We start from the raw sequence: 14,543 nt of genomic DNA, 5'->3' as shown, positions 1-14,543 counted from the left end.
GTTGTGGCTGGCTGGCTGCTGACCTATCTAGTGGGAAAGACCATGCTGTTCTCCAGCAAACTCTAGACCAAAGTTTTCGCTTAAGCTAGTTATAAAGCCTGGTGGGGCTAGTAGCACTACAGCATCCCAGAACAAAACATACGCTGATCATCAGGGGTATTTGGTTTACAGGGATGGATCTTTGGCCAGCATGCTACTCCAGAGTCTCCAAACGTTTCAGAAGACTTCTCCTGCATGCCTCTCTCTATTATGTTTTTACATTTACATGCTTGATTGAGGACTTTCTCAAACCAGAAGAGAAGATTCACACACACTGAGTGTTTTTCTGAGAGGCTTCCAAAGAGCATGATCAAACAGCAGTCCAACAAACCCACAGGCAGTTGATGATCATAAATCTAACCTTATCAGTTGTCAGTGTAAAAACTGTTTTTCCTTTCTGTTTTCTCTCTGGAATGAGAGCAAGTCCAGGGTCATACCTCAGATCCTGCCAAAGTGTTGGGAAGGAAGACAAAACTCCTCGGGATGTCTAAAAGCATCCATCCTTAAAAATTGCTATATTCAGCAGTTTTACAAAGACTCTTCCAGTCTTTCTTGCCATTAATTAATGTGCAGTACAGAGTATCCACACTGAAAATAAAAGTGGCTCTGATACCCTCATATATGTATATGACACATAGCCTCTGCAATAACATTCTGCTGGAATGCTGGGGCAATACTGCAGAAAGATGGATGCAGTGTAAGCAGAAAATAACACAGGATGACAGCAAGGAAAATAAACAGTCTGACAAGCCCCTAGGTGTGTGTGCAAAGGGGGCGGGAAGTGGCACCTGCAGTCATATAAAAAAGGTGTGAAAAAGAATGAGTCTTTCTCTGCAGGCAGTGCTTGAAGTGTCATCTGCCCTCTGCCCAGATCTCTGTCATATTGAGTGAACACGGACAAAAGACCCCACAGGGCTCTAGAAGAACAGGTCACGACTGGTACAAAAGTAGAGCCCTGAACTAGGCCTTTATGGATAAGAAACAAATAAACTTAGCAGTAAAATATCCACAAAATGGATCTTATTAAATAAACAAATGAGCCATATGGCTATGGTTATTAGGCAATGGAGAAAATAAAGGACACACAAAGCAGCAGAAACATGAGAGGCACCAGAAGGAGAAAGAGACAAACAGACGACAGAAGACAGTGGGCTAACGGTTTGTAAGAGAAGCAGAAGAGTGAGTGAATATCTTTTCTGATAGTCTGATCTGACCCTATGTGGTAAGGTTGATCCTCCTGCTGTATCCTGAACCTGTCCACACTCGTCCCCCACAAACCCTGAGAGAGGAGCCGCTCTCCACACATTCCACAGAAAGAGAAAGAGAAAGGAGAACAAAAAAATACAGAGGTTACAAAAAGAAAAGAAAAAGAAAAATAAGACAAAATAAGAGAGGTGGCGTAAGTAAGTGAGAGAAAACAAAAACTGAGGCAGGAAGAACAGGAGGTAGGACAGTGAGAGGAAGGGAGTGCCAGTAGGGGAAAAAAAAGAAGGATTCATCGGGTGAATACTTGCCAAACTTCAGCTCATTTCCCCAGATAATGCCCGACAGACAAACTTGTACTGTGTGAACCTTGCTTGTAATCCTCCCAGTCAACTGACAGTACAATGTCTTGACTTGGTGCAATCAGAGAGACCTGGCAAGCAAAACAGATCAGGAAAGGGTGAAAGGCTAAGAGATTGGAAAAAGGGGTGGGAACCAAGGCCTAGTACGGATGACCCAAGTTCGGCTATAACAGGCTACTACTGGTCCAAGTGGCAGGAATGAGGGCAGCTCCAGGCCATGCAGATGGGACTAATGAATGGAAATAGTGGGCCTCTGAACTGAGCAGTGATTAAAGGGAGCAGACATTATTAAAAAGAGAGAGAGGGGAAGAGGAACATGAGAAAGAGAGAGTCAGAGACATCTGTAAAATACTAAGCATTAAAAAGGGAGCATTTGCTCTTTCTTTTACTATAAGCAGAGATGGAAATCAAACTGCACTTAGGCAGCACTCATCAGCATCCAGAAGGCTCAAAAGAAAGGGCAAACAGAGGTTAACCTTCAACTGCTCTCTTTAAGCCCGGGACACAACAAGCCGACGATCGGCCGTTTGCCATCGTCGGGCCGACGGTGAGCGAAGGTCGGGCTAGTTTGTTTGGTGTGTTCTACTCGTCGGCTCTCGTCGGGCTAACATCGGTGGCAGTTTGCCCAATTCAACATGTTGAATCGCCATCTGGGATGTCGGGCCATTGGCGCGAGGGAGAGCTCTGATTGTATGTTCAGTTTAGCGAACGGGTCAGTGCAAAGAATTAAAGCAAAAGTGATGAAAACAAGCATGTGAATGAAGGCGGTACAGACAGAAGGCTGTTTAAATGTTACGTGAGCTTTCCCAATCATTCTAATACGCGAATGTTTTCATAACAACATGAGCCGCTTAAAACGATTAAAGTTATTAACGTTACTGATATTCAAAATGGTAAACAAGCGCTGCTTTGTTTACATTTCTTATATCTGCGTTTATCTTGTACATCTTTGTTTCGGTTTCTCCTTTTGAATGACAAATTTATACTATTAATTGCTGCTGATATGAACAGTTCGTTCCTCTCAAGCATGCGCAGAACGCACGTGTTAGTTTGCCGTTGGCTGTAGTCTGTGTGGTGTGTTCCAGTGCAGCTTTTTGGTCCGACGCTGCCGACGCGAGGCCACAACACCATTGGCTTTCGCCGCTACTAGTTCTTTGAAGTCGGCTTGGTGTGTCCCGGCCTTTAGTAAAAGAGTGGGTGAGTATGTATGTGTCTGAAGAGGCATTACATCAGGAGTTTGATGCTACTTCCCCGGACCGGCCTCCCCAGCTGTAAAACTCAGCTTGTCTCTGTTGACAGGAAATTGTATCAGAGTCTACACAGCGCAGGCAGCCCTGGGGTGAGATGCTCTTGGGGTGACGGAGTACAGCCTGGATGACCATGGCGTGGTTAACAGTGAAAGGAAAGATGGGAGGGGAGGGGTAAAGACAGGAATGAGAACAGAGGCCCCAGGGATCAGACAGTCAGCTCTAACAAAGCACTGTTTACCAAGAACACACACATCTCCTTCCCGCATCTCTCCTCCCAGGGGGATTCTCAGCAGAAACAACCCGGTCTACCTCTGCCTCCTTCCCATGAGTGCCAGGCCTCAGACCAGGGAGACAGTGCTAATTCCTGCCCCGGGCAGCTTGGCCTTGGTCACAAACACTCCACACACAGATCGCTCGGTGAGACGGGTGGGAGGGAGACCCTTAGCCCCAGTACAGTACAGAAGAACCCTCTTAATTGGAGTTTGTTGTTTGCCTGGGAATAGGAGGAGGAGGTGGTGTCGAAGGGGAGGTGGTGACAGAGGAGGGGTGCAGAGGTAAGGGGCCGTTTCCCAAGGTTTTCAACAACAGGGATTAGCCAGAGAACTGAAACTCAATAGGGTCGTCTCGGACACTGGAAATGGATCTCAGGGTATCCCGCCGTACAAGGCCGAAGCCAAAACTGCAGAAAAGCAACACGGATTACACCCACGGTATTGTGGGAGCCACGGAATATTCTTCCAGCTGAGTTCACAGCTAATCAGAACCCTCAAGGGGACGTTTGCACACAGGAAGTGTACTTCTAATGGACAGGAGGAATGTTACAGACAGGAGAGACAGCGGTTCTGTCTACCCAGAGGGTGCGCTGAGAGTCAAAGTTGATAGGCAGGCTGGGCCAAGAGTGTCTGATTCATCAGCCAAGCAGTGGAGGATGAGAATGAGTGTGTATGTGAGGTGGTTAGAGTCAGCAGAGCATTGGATGACTTCTCCGGTAGATGCCAAGCACTCAAATTCCAAAAGCTTTGACTTGAGAAAACAGTAACATGTCAGAGCCGTGGCCTAGTTATATGCACATGTTCCAGACTCATCAAGCTGTGGTGTTTATGTAAAAAATGACTGTACCCCATTCCCTTTAGATGCTCTTGCAAATTTAACCCTCTGGGGTCGATCAACGCGGATACGCGTTTTGTGGCATCTTCTCCTGATAACCCCGAAAATAACTTAAATTACACTTTCAGTTTTGATCGTCTACTTTTATTTGTATACACACATAATAACAACAAAACTTTGTGCATTTATAAAATAAAAAAACAAACAGGGTGCGTTGTCTGCCGCCTTGGTTCTGCATGATCTTCATTTAGAAACACGTCATTAAAATGAACTGTAACTCAGCAAATACTCAACAAAGAGACATGAGAGAAAACTTGACGTGTCTACTTTTAAACTAAGCAAGTCTTATCAAAAACAAATATTCTGTGATAAAGTAATCCAAATGAAAACAACGCAAATTGTCCAGTCTTTCACGTCTCCCTTCATTATATCTAATGCGACCACGCGCTGAGCGTGCTATTGATATTTTAATAGACAACGTGAAACTCGCGGCGTGTAAACGGCCACATGACAGCAAACAAAGCAGTGAGACTGTTCTTCAAGTTTTTTTTTTTTTTTTTAACTGTCCGCTTTGCACTGAGAGGAATAATATCGGTACATAATTCACCTCAAGAAGACGTGCTGAGAGGAATAAGATGTGCATTACCTCAGAAAAAAGAATGAAGCAGCTTAAACCAGCAGAGATCATAAACATGAGTGTCTTTTTTATTATTAATCCACTTGTATTAGTTTTCATATAACTTGCACACAATTTCCTAGTTAGACTTTTTCCAAACTATAATTCCTGAATAAATGTATAATCAAGTGAAACACGAAATACGATATAAAAGTAATATGAGGTATGTGCCAGGTATTTGAGGTATGTGCCAGGTATTTGATGTTCATTTATATATTTCAAAATGACACAATACCAGTCAAAACTTTTGAACAGTAAGATTTTTAATGTTTTTGTAAAGAATTTTCTTCTGCTGACCAAGCCTGCATTTATTTGATCCAAATTACAAAAAGTTGCATTTGCTAAAGCAGTAATATTGTGAAATATTTTTACTATTTTAAATAACTGCTTTCTATTTGAATATATTTTAAAATTTAATTTATTCCTGTGATCAAAGCTAAATTTTCAGCATCATTACTCCAGTCTTACTCCAAGTGTAACAATATACACTATAAGATTCAAAAGCTGGGAGTCAGTATATATAGAAATTAAAACTTTTATTTAGCACACAAGTGATGATAAATACAATAATCATGTTACACACAATGCTGTTCTTTCAATGAATCAAAAAAATATATATAATAATAATAAATGTTTTTTTGAGTAGCAAATCAGAATATTATAAAGAATCCTAAAAAATAGTCTGACTGGAGTAATGATGCTAAAAATTCAGCTTTGAAAGTCAGCTTTGATTGTTCCTAATAAACTGTTTAACTGCACTCGCAAGTGAATCTCAAGTTATTATGTGGGATAATTAAATATATTCTAAATAAACTACAAACCTAAAAATATATATTTATTATGTCCTCACATTCTTTATTGTAACTCTTCCCTTTCAGTCACATACCTGGCTGAAAGGCTCATTATGCAGCTCATTATGTGGGCCTTTGTCTTCTCAGGTGTGAATCACACAAATATGCTCGGTCAATCACGCCTACTCGCATATGCCCTTTCGAAACAAAAAGTGTCTTCGAAAATTCAAATCAATCTATTGCTTTCTGTGAGCGAGTAAACAAGATGATTTTCAGATCATTTTGAAGCAAAATTTCTAGGCTACAAGCTCCAGGTTTGACAGTCTTGTGAACAAATGCTCTGTATGTGTTTTATGACCTTATTTCAGTGACTTCAAAATTTTAGTTTTTGACTAACCACGCATAGACGTTGTTTTCTCAAAAACACAATCATGTACATACATGCTTTTTACATATTATTGTACCCCAGTTCGTACTGAATACAGTCTTATTAGACTTTAGCCATTAGGGGTGTAACGGTACACGTATTCGTACTGAACCGTTTCGGTACGGGTCTTTCGGTTCGGTACGTATGTGTACCGAACTAATACAGTTTTTTTGTTGTTGTTTTTTTTTCTCAGGAAATTCAAATAATAAATGGCGTTTTGACAGTCTTTGATGTGGCATTACAGATCGCTGTATAAACACCTTGGAGAGCCGCTTCTGGGACGGTTCAGAAATGTGCTGGTATAATCCCAACACAAGCTCTGAGTAGAGGGGCCGCGATCAGCTCCGGTCCCGTGTCTGAGCCGTGACGCCCCGCAGATTTGTGCAGAGTGGAGCGCGAGTGAACGCGATCATAATGCTGCGCTCACGCCAAACGCGAATAGAGTAACTATTTTCCCCTAATATACAGCTACTATTTTTCGCTAACAAGAAAACATACAAACAGACGACGTGTGCAGGAAAAAGTGGAAAAGCCTCGAATGCTCGATCAACATCAGCCATCATGCAAACAGACAAACCGCCTAGCACTTTCCCCTCCCACAAGAAGCGGATGATTTCGCCTCGGACGCACGTCAATTTCACTTCAAACTCTTGCTTTCTACACGCGTCTATTTCGCTCTAGACGCGCGAATGCATTCAAAATGTTCAATAAATAACAGTGTCAAGGTCCATAAAAGGTATGAAAGTCGTTGTCAGAATACTCAATCTGCCATCAGACGTGCAATCTGGGTTATATGAAGCAACGGGAACACTTGTTATAAGCAAAGAAAACAAAAATAACAATTTATTCAATAATTCCTTTGTCAACAGTCTCCTCTGTGTCTCTCCATATCACTGTATGCTGTGTGTGCTCTTCTGTGTCATACATGCCACAAGGATACTCTGTTTCTACGTGTATTTAGCTTTGATTTGAAATAAAACAGTGCATACTTGTGGCTTTATGTTTGGGTTAAGTTGTTAGGCCTAATTGTAATCTTATAATGTAAAAGTGCTCCCTATAGTTTTAAGCATAAGCTGAGGTAGATTAGCATCACTAAGAAAATTGAAACTATAACTGAATGTATTTTAAGAAAGAGCAACTTGTTCAGTAAACCATTAAAAAAAAAAATTGTTTTTCCCCCTGCTGTACCGAAATCATACCGAACCGTGACATTAAAACCGAGGTACGTACCGAACCATCATATTTGTGTACCGTTACACCCCTATTAGCCATGTATATGTTTATAAGCAACTGAAAAAAGCACAAAAGTCAGGGAATGTCAAAACTTCTCCAGGCCCCCAAAACCCCTTAGACCCCAGAGGGTTAAAGACAGAGTCCAGTTTTTGAAAGGATGACAGCCGCAAAAAAGTTGGAGGCAGCTAGTGGTTTTCCTATCTCTGCTTCAGCTCAGATTCAGTCCTCCCTCACCCTCCTGGATTCCATCACCTCTCATCACCATGGCAACTAAGCTGGACATACAGCTACACAACAGGTCCTGCTCAGTGTCCCGCCGATAGGTCTTTGGCCTCTGACCAAAAGCACTCAAAGGGTAGGGACATATATTTGAAGTTGCGATTCAAAGCATGCACAAAACAAAAACAAGATGACAGCAGGATTTGAAATCTTAACTGGCAAATAATGAAGAGCAGGGACATCACTCTAACATTCATGCTGGCCAAAGACCCAAGAGTGTAAGAGATAAAATTCATAACTAGATATGTACTACAAACTCAACCAAGAAAAATGTAAAGATAAAAATGATTAAGATTCATTGTAAATGGAATTTGACTAGTATAAGGGTATAATGCTGTAACTTTTCAAAATTGAAAAATTAACCTTATAGAACAAAAACAAACAAGATGTAAGAGGCTGTGAAGGCTGAGTTATACTTTCTGAGTGTGTTGAAAACCCCCCAAAACATAAGGCCAACTCTCTGCCTTGTATGCACAAGCTTGAGGGCTCTGAAATAAATATCCACTCCAAACATCGCCTCTGACTGAATCTATTTAGGTTGTCTAAATGTTTATCTGTCTTGTCTTGTAGCCCTCTGCAAGCCAAGAGGTCATGTTTTCCAGTGCTTCCAAAATAACAAATCAAATTGTGTGGTGTGAATTCAACAAATGTGCTTGTCTGAATTGCTATCACTGGCTGTCAGATACTTGAACTCTCCATCATATTCAGGCTTCAGCTGTTCTCTTATCATGAAGGCGAGCAGATTCAGGGTAGTGGCATCAGGTGGTGCAAAGACCAACATAACCTTAATAAAATGTCAAAATAATAATAATGATAATACAGCTTGCACTCACTACATTTGCAGTATACTTTCCCACCACTGGAAAGAGAGCGGTAGCACAACATACTTGTGAAGCTTATAAAAGGCCTCATTCAGAGCACCAATGGATGAGGTTTTACAGACACAGACCAGGAAGCTTGTTTGTCCGAGAATCATAAATATTATGCATCTCTCATCCTGTATCTTAATCTAATCTGGGTTGTTCTAAAGGGATGGGTCAGAGGTGTTACAATGCAGGGCTTTCTTTGGGCTTACCCCTGTAATTAATTCCTGTTTCCTCAAGCAGTTGAAAAAGACTATAAATGACCGTTTAACTTTGTTCCCCAGAGGGGCTGCCTCTTCCCACATTGCGAGGCTCAAAATGGCACTTACAACCACAGGCCTCACAGTAGTAGTACCCACAGTGCCTCAGGCTCTGATCCACTAGTTATGCAGTCCTTCCAAACAAACAGTCTGTTTGTCAGGAGCAAGGGGGAGCCAGTCGTGGCTGCTTTTGCCTTAATATAGTCCTGCTGATCTGTTGCCTAGCTTGGGCACTGGGCTACAGAGAAAACCCATGTCAGATGTCGCTTATGGGCAGCAGTGTTTGAAATAGAATGCTGTGGTATAACTGGGCTCATACTAAAGAAAAGAAAAAAAATACAAGGAAGCGTTCTGGCTGCTCTCAAGGCTGGACTTAGAACAGGATCTGGTGAAGACGGGGCAGTTCAGGAAGTCTCAGAGAAATGAATCTTGAAAACAGGAAGGTGCTGAGGATGCAGAAAACCCCTCCTACATTCTGCACAGGGTCAGGGCTCCCCTGTCTTTTTTAAATGCGGGAACTGTCAGCAATGTGTATAGCTCAGAAGTTCACCCCAAACATTACAGTCAATTTGGTTTATTTGACCAACAACAGCTAAGTGTGCATAAGTCCATAAAGTTGTTTTAAACCTGTATGAATTTCTTTCTTCTTCTAAACACAAAAGAAGAATTTTGAAGAATGTTGATAACCAAACGGATGCTGGTCCCCACTGACGTCCATAGTATTGTTTCATTAAATACTATGGAGGTCAGTGGGGACCAGCAACAGGTTTGGAACAACTTGAGGGTGAGTATATGATTACAGAATTGTATTTTTTTGGGTGAACTATCCCTTTAAATGACAACACCAATAACAAGAGTAAACTTCCTGTACTAATGTGTAATCATTTACTTTCCATGCTCCTAATAAAATCTGTAATTCTTTTAGTTCTGTCCTTGCAGTGCCACAAAAGGATAATGACAAAGCTGGAAATGAAAATATTTTGATATCTGGCTCATAGGTGATCCAAAAGCATAGCTTTTCTGTGCCATATTCCAATTAATTATGCGCAAAAACTAGGGAGTAGATTTTAAGGATGTGTCTACATTTTCTGTTTAACTCTAAGGACATTAAAAATGTGATGGGCAATAAATCACGAGAAATAACTTCTTATTGTTGCCTAAGACCTGTGGGAGACGACCTTGGCGTCTACTGAATTCCATTGTGATAGGATCATTGTTTTACAGCAAAATTTGCTACAATCTGTTGAGCCAGAAACAAAACCTGTGCTATATACCATTCACCCGATGTACATAACTGCTGGATGGTATCCATCACCAATACCAGGGCCCTAAATCACAGCAAAGCTTTGGCAGCCAGCCGTGATCCGTCTCCAGTTCCTACGGCACCCCAGAAGGACGACGGCTGTCAGCTTACCCCGAACTAATGAGACCTGGACTTCAGGGATTAAAGGCAATTATTCCGGTTGGTGGACCAACTCAGTATCACAGTAGTTATGGTATATGTAATGTACCATCATCAAATCTTCCACCTCTATGAAATCCTTTATACTGGTCGAAATCAGACATCATGGTCCCAATTAAAAATAACCTCAAATTTGTTTGGTGGTTCCTCTAATCAGAATGGGGCCGATTGTGTATGCAGTCTGATGGTACGCTTGCCACACCGCATGATCAAATCTGTCCTGTCTGCATGGAATGAAAGTAAGGCAATTTATTGAATATGCACCATATATTCACAATGTATTTTGGCTACAAATATTAAAATATATATTAAAAATATATTCATTTATTTAGAAATATTGTCCAGCCCTATATGAAACTTTATTACTTCATCTCACCATTTACGGCCAACGGCTAATCTTGGAATGGAGCAGAGAGCAAAGATCATAGCCCCAAGCTAAATAAACCTTCAAACCACACAGCCCTACAAAATCACTTTCATCCCTCCCTGCCCAGGGCGGGGGTAAAAAGAAAGCTGTCTAACATCTGTTGGGCAACAGAGGCAGGGCAGAGGATGACTCCCTAAATACACCAACTTTCTCTCTTTCGTTCAAGTCTCCCACGCCAACACGCCTGGACTGCAGCTCAAAACTACTCAAACACATTCATCACTCACTTTTAATGTGCATTTACATTCTATCCTGCCCGCAGCCCAAACACACACAGATTGAATTAAAAAAAAAGCATAAAACTTCGTCTGAATTGCTCAATCCACTTCTATGAAACCTCGCCCGCCTCTTCCGCCCCAGACTGATCCCTCTCAACGAGCACAGTCCTAACTACTGAGACAGGGCTTTTGCTTGCCCATGTATTGATCTAAAGCAGTGTTTCCAACCCACCAAGTGCGACAAACTATGACAGACCACCAGAATGACTGGAAAGGCCATCACTGGGTCCGAATCATTACACATGCTTATGTTCAAATTGGCCACTTAGCATACCTTTTCAACAGCCCCATGTGTTTATCATTACCCAGAACCCTCTAAACGGCCAAACATTATTCTAGCGCTCTAAATAGAACTGCAGCGTTTAGCTACAGTCTGTACTGGATAACCAATGCCCTGCTAATGATTTATAAATGCTCGTAATTAGCGAAGGGACACTGATGGGTCATGACTTTACAATCACAAAATATTGTAAAGTCATTTAATTAGGAAACCAAGAGGGCTTGATCACAAACGTGCAAGAAACAAAATGGGGAAGCAATTGAAGAAAAGTACTTCTGGATCTAACTTATCTAGAAAGATAAATGCTAAGTTGCACAAAAAGAGTGACCTCAGAAACTATAGCAATCATTTGACTGAAGGATAGGAATGAACAGGAAATGCTGGCTTGTCCCCCTCCAGGACAAATCAAAATGGGTTCTCTGAAGGTGCCCACCTGTGGCCCAAAGCCTCAATGAAAAATATTCAGGATGATGTTTTCTGGAACGTCAACTACACCAGATTCTAAGTGCAGCCCCTATGTAAGAAAAGTCAGTTTGAAACAGTGGAAGCATACGGGCATCATTACATTCTAGTAGCAAACAGAAAATGGAGATCCCATCTGAGATGTGGGAGCTTAATAAACACTATCAGTAAATGATCAAAGCTACTGAAGGAAAAAGACCGGAAACCTTCCTTTTCGTCCTTCTCTTTTTAAGATGATACAAAAATAATAGGGATGGTGAAACATTACAGTTAGAGTATAATCATATACATTTCCTACAAGTTACACAAAATGTAGCTTCCCAAAATTCAAACTACTAAATTTAAAGTGGTTAAAAACTGTAACACTAGCTAGCTATGGTACAAGTTACTAAAGAAAAGTAGGTAATTACACTGACATTACACAGAGGGGTATTATCTTTCATGAATACAAAACCATCCAATTGTTTTTTCACAGCTGTATTTTTCTGAGAACAAATCATCAAAGGTTTAACAGATATATTTACACTAATGAACAAAAAAATAAAACAGTAATTTATTTATTTAAAAAAAAGTTTAAAAAGACAAAAAATTTTTTTTTTTAAATGCACAAATTTAAATTGAAACGGTACAATTACATTACCATCTGAACAAACTGATTCCCCAGAATAAATCAATTTCTGCTGTTAATTTGTTTATTATTTATATCCGCTCACTCGGTTCTAAAACTTAGTGTGCAGTTCAAAATAACATCAAAACATTATTGTAGCATTTTGTCACACTAGAACACTACTCTTTGGAAAAGCTGTTAAAGACATCCTGAACTGCACAGTGACATGGCACCAAAAAAACAGCCAAAACAACAAAACTGAAACCTTCTCCCACCGCAATATATTTTAAAACTCCAAATCAAGCTTTATATATACAGCATTATTTGCGGTTATGAACTCTAAACATTGTTTTATCTCTAACCAGAGCGACAGGAAACAATTTCGACAGCTCCAACTGTGCAAAGTGGGATTTTGTTGTGTAGTGATTATGATGAGATGATAAGCATATGTTTAATCCTTCAGCACAGTTGTCTTTCTCGCCATATTTTATTCTGACAAGATCGTCTGAAGAATGAGAGACAGAGAAAGCCAACAGGTGAAAGAGAACAAGTCGGATTATACGTGACCAAGCTCAACATTCCTGCCTGGACAAAAATAAAGACATGATGATAAAAGTTCACTCCGCTGTCCTACAGTCTCTCGTCCTCTGTCTACGCCTTTCACACGTCCCATAAAATACCGCAGCGTTACAGCATAGCAATTTTCAGCTAAATGCACGGGGTTGTAAAAAGCTGTGAATGTAGCAAAAATTAAAATGAAAAGTAGTCACAGTCTTACATCCATTCATTACACTTGCTTTTCCTGGAAAGCACTTCTTAAAACTTTTATTATGCTGGTATCTCGAGATCTCTCGGTCTCTTTCTCTCCCGAGCAGAAAGCATGAGGGCTTTGTTACCCAGCAGTCATGTTGTCCTAACCTCTCTGATCACACAAAAGACACTCACATGCCACATGTAGGCATCCATTTACGCCTCTTTAGAAGCAGAACATCAAAAGAGTCATTACGCCCACAGGAGGAACAATACATAGAAACAAACTTCTATCTGCTGCCGGGATCATAAACATCAGTATGCAAATAAACAATATTTTTTTAATCGCCTTCAAATGCTTATGCATTTAAAAAGATGCAAGATACATCAACCTATCAAATACAAAACTTAAAATCTATTCTGAAGTACAGCGCGACTATTATGAGACATTTAATATGAATTTGGGTTGGTTTAAACTCTACAGAGAGTTTTAGCTTTCAGCTGAGAGGTTTTTATACAAAGACACATTTCCTTAAATTTGAATCAAATAATGATGAGAATCTTCTCAAAAGGCTCGCAAAAACATATTTAAATCTGTTCATATATACTTTTCCTTAAAATATTACTAATTCTGGCACAACCTGTTGCATCTATACAATACTAACCTATATTTTAATCTTCAACAAATCAGAATTTTTTCTAACGCTTTCAAACAATTTATCTGTAAACATTGAAATTGAACCGGTCACCAGGTCAACTACATATTTTACGTTCTTTAATATGCAACTCTTAAATAACCCATCCTGTGGATTATCTATTCTGTGAGAGATTTAATTTCATTGTTCTTCAATCTAGTGCTATTTATTTTCAAGAACAAAAAACCAATGGATTCTGTCTCACAGGTATCTCATTTCAAAGAGCCGAGCGTTTGGGGTCTGACTAATACATACTGTGGGGTTTGTTTTCATCAATAGCTATCATCAAACTGCAACAGTAGGCTAGTAAAGAAATTACCATTGTTCCATGCATTTACATACAAAAACATGCATTTAACAGCCAAAACTTTCCTATAAGAGACTTCAGAGCTTATTACTAGACTAACAATCCTAACAAAACATGCGTCACAGAGAAAAACTTGTCCAATTGTTTAATGTTTTCATATTTACTGAGATAACTCTATAAGCGCCCCCAAGGCCAACAGGAACATCATGTTGTGTTTATACAGTTACAGTTATGATTAAAATCACTGTCAGAAAAAAAAAAAAAAAAAAAAACTAAAGTCAGCTTAAACTCAAGGAAAACTGAAATGGCTTCATTCATGGGACAGAGTTTTTAATGCTTGCCACTTTTACACAGGAACAGTTTGAACAGTCCTACTCTAGATACTTTGTTTCACCACACTTTACACTCGAAGAAAAGGAGTGTTCATGCATTCCAACACAAAATCTTTTACGCTTAGATGTTGTAAACTTGTATTTGCACTTTACTCCACTTTATTATCTGTTTCCTCACATCATACTCATTCGTTTAAAACTTTTAACCTTCTTTCAAAATTGTAAAACTTTGTTTATACATTTTAAACATTGTTTCTACATCCTTTACAATTTTGCATTCACTTTGTGCACTTGGATATTTTGTTTCCAGTCTTTAAAATTTGTTTCTGCACTCCTTCACACTTTTGTAAATACACCCTTTAACACTCAAACAGTTTGTTTTAAGTCTTGAAATTTGATTTCTACGATTTAAACTTTATTTCTACACTCTTTGCATTTTGGGAAAATGATTGT

General features: G+C 40.0%; 1 protein-coding gene across 1 annotated transcript in view; it reads right to left on the bottom strand.

Moving 5' to 3' along the window:
* The window catches only part of cdon (cell adhesion associated, oncogene regulated), a 40,838-nt gene that overhangs the window by 25,492 nt on the left and 803 nt on the right, over positions 1–14,543 (bottom strand). The window lies entirely within an intron of this gene.

This window comes from Cyprinus carpio, chromosome B18 (genome assembly GCF_018340385.1).
Source record: "Cyprinus carpio isolate SPL01 chromosome B18, ASM1834038v1, whole genome shotgun sequence".
NCBI lineage: Eukaryota > Metazoa > Chordata > Actinopteri > Cypriniformes > Cyprinidae > Cyprinus > Cyprinus carpio.
The sequence above is the reverse complement of the archived record's forward strand: the minus strand, read 5'-3'. Positions and strand labels throughout refer to the sequence as shown.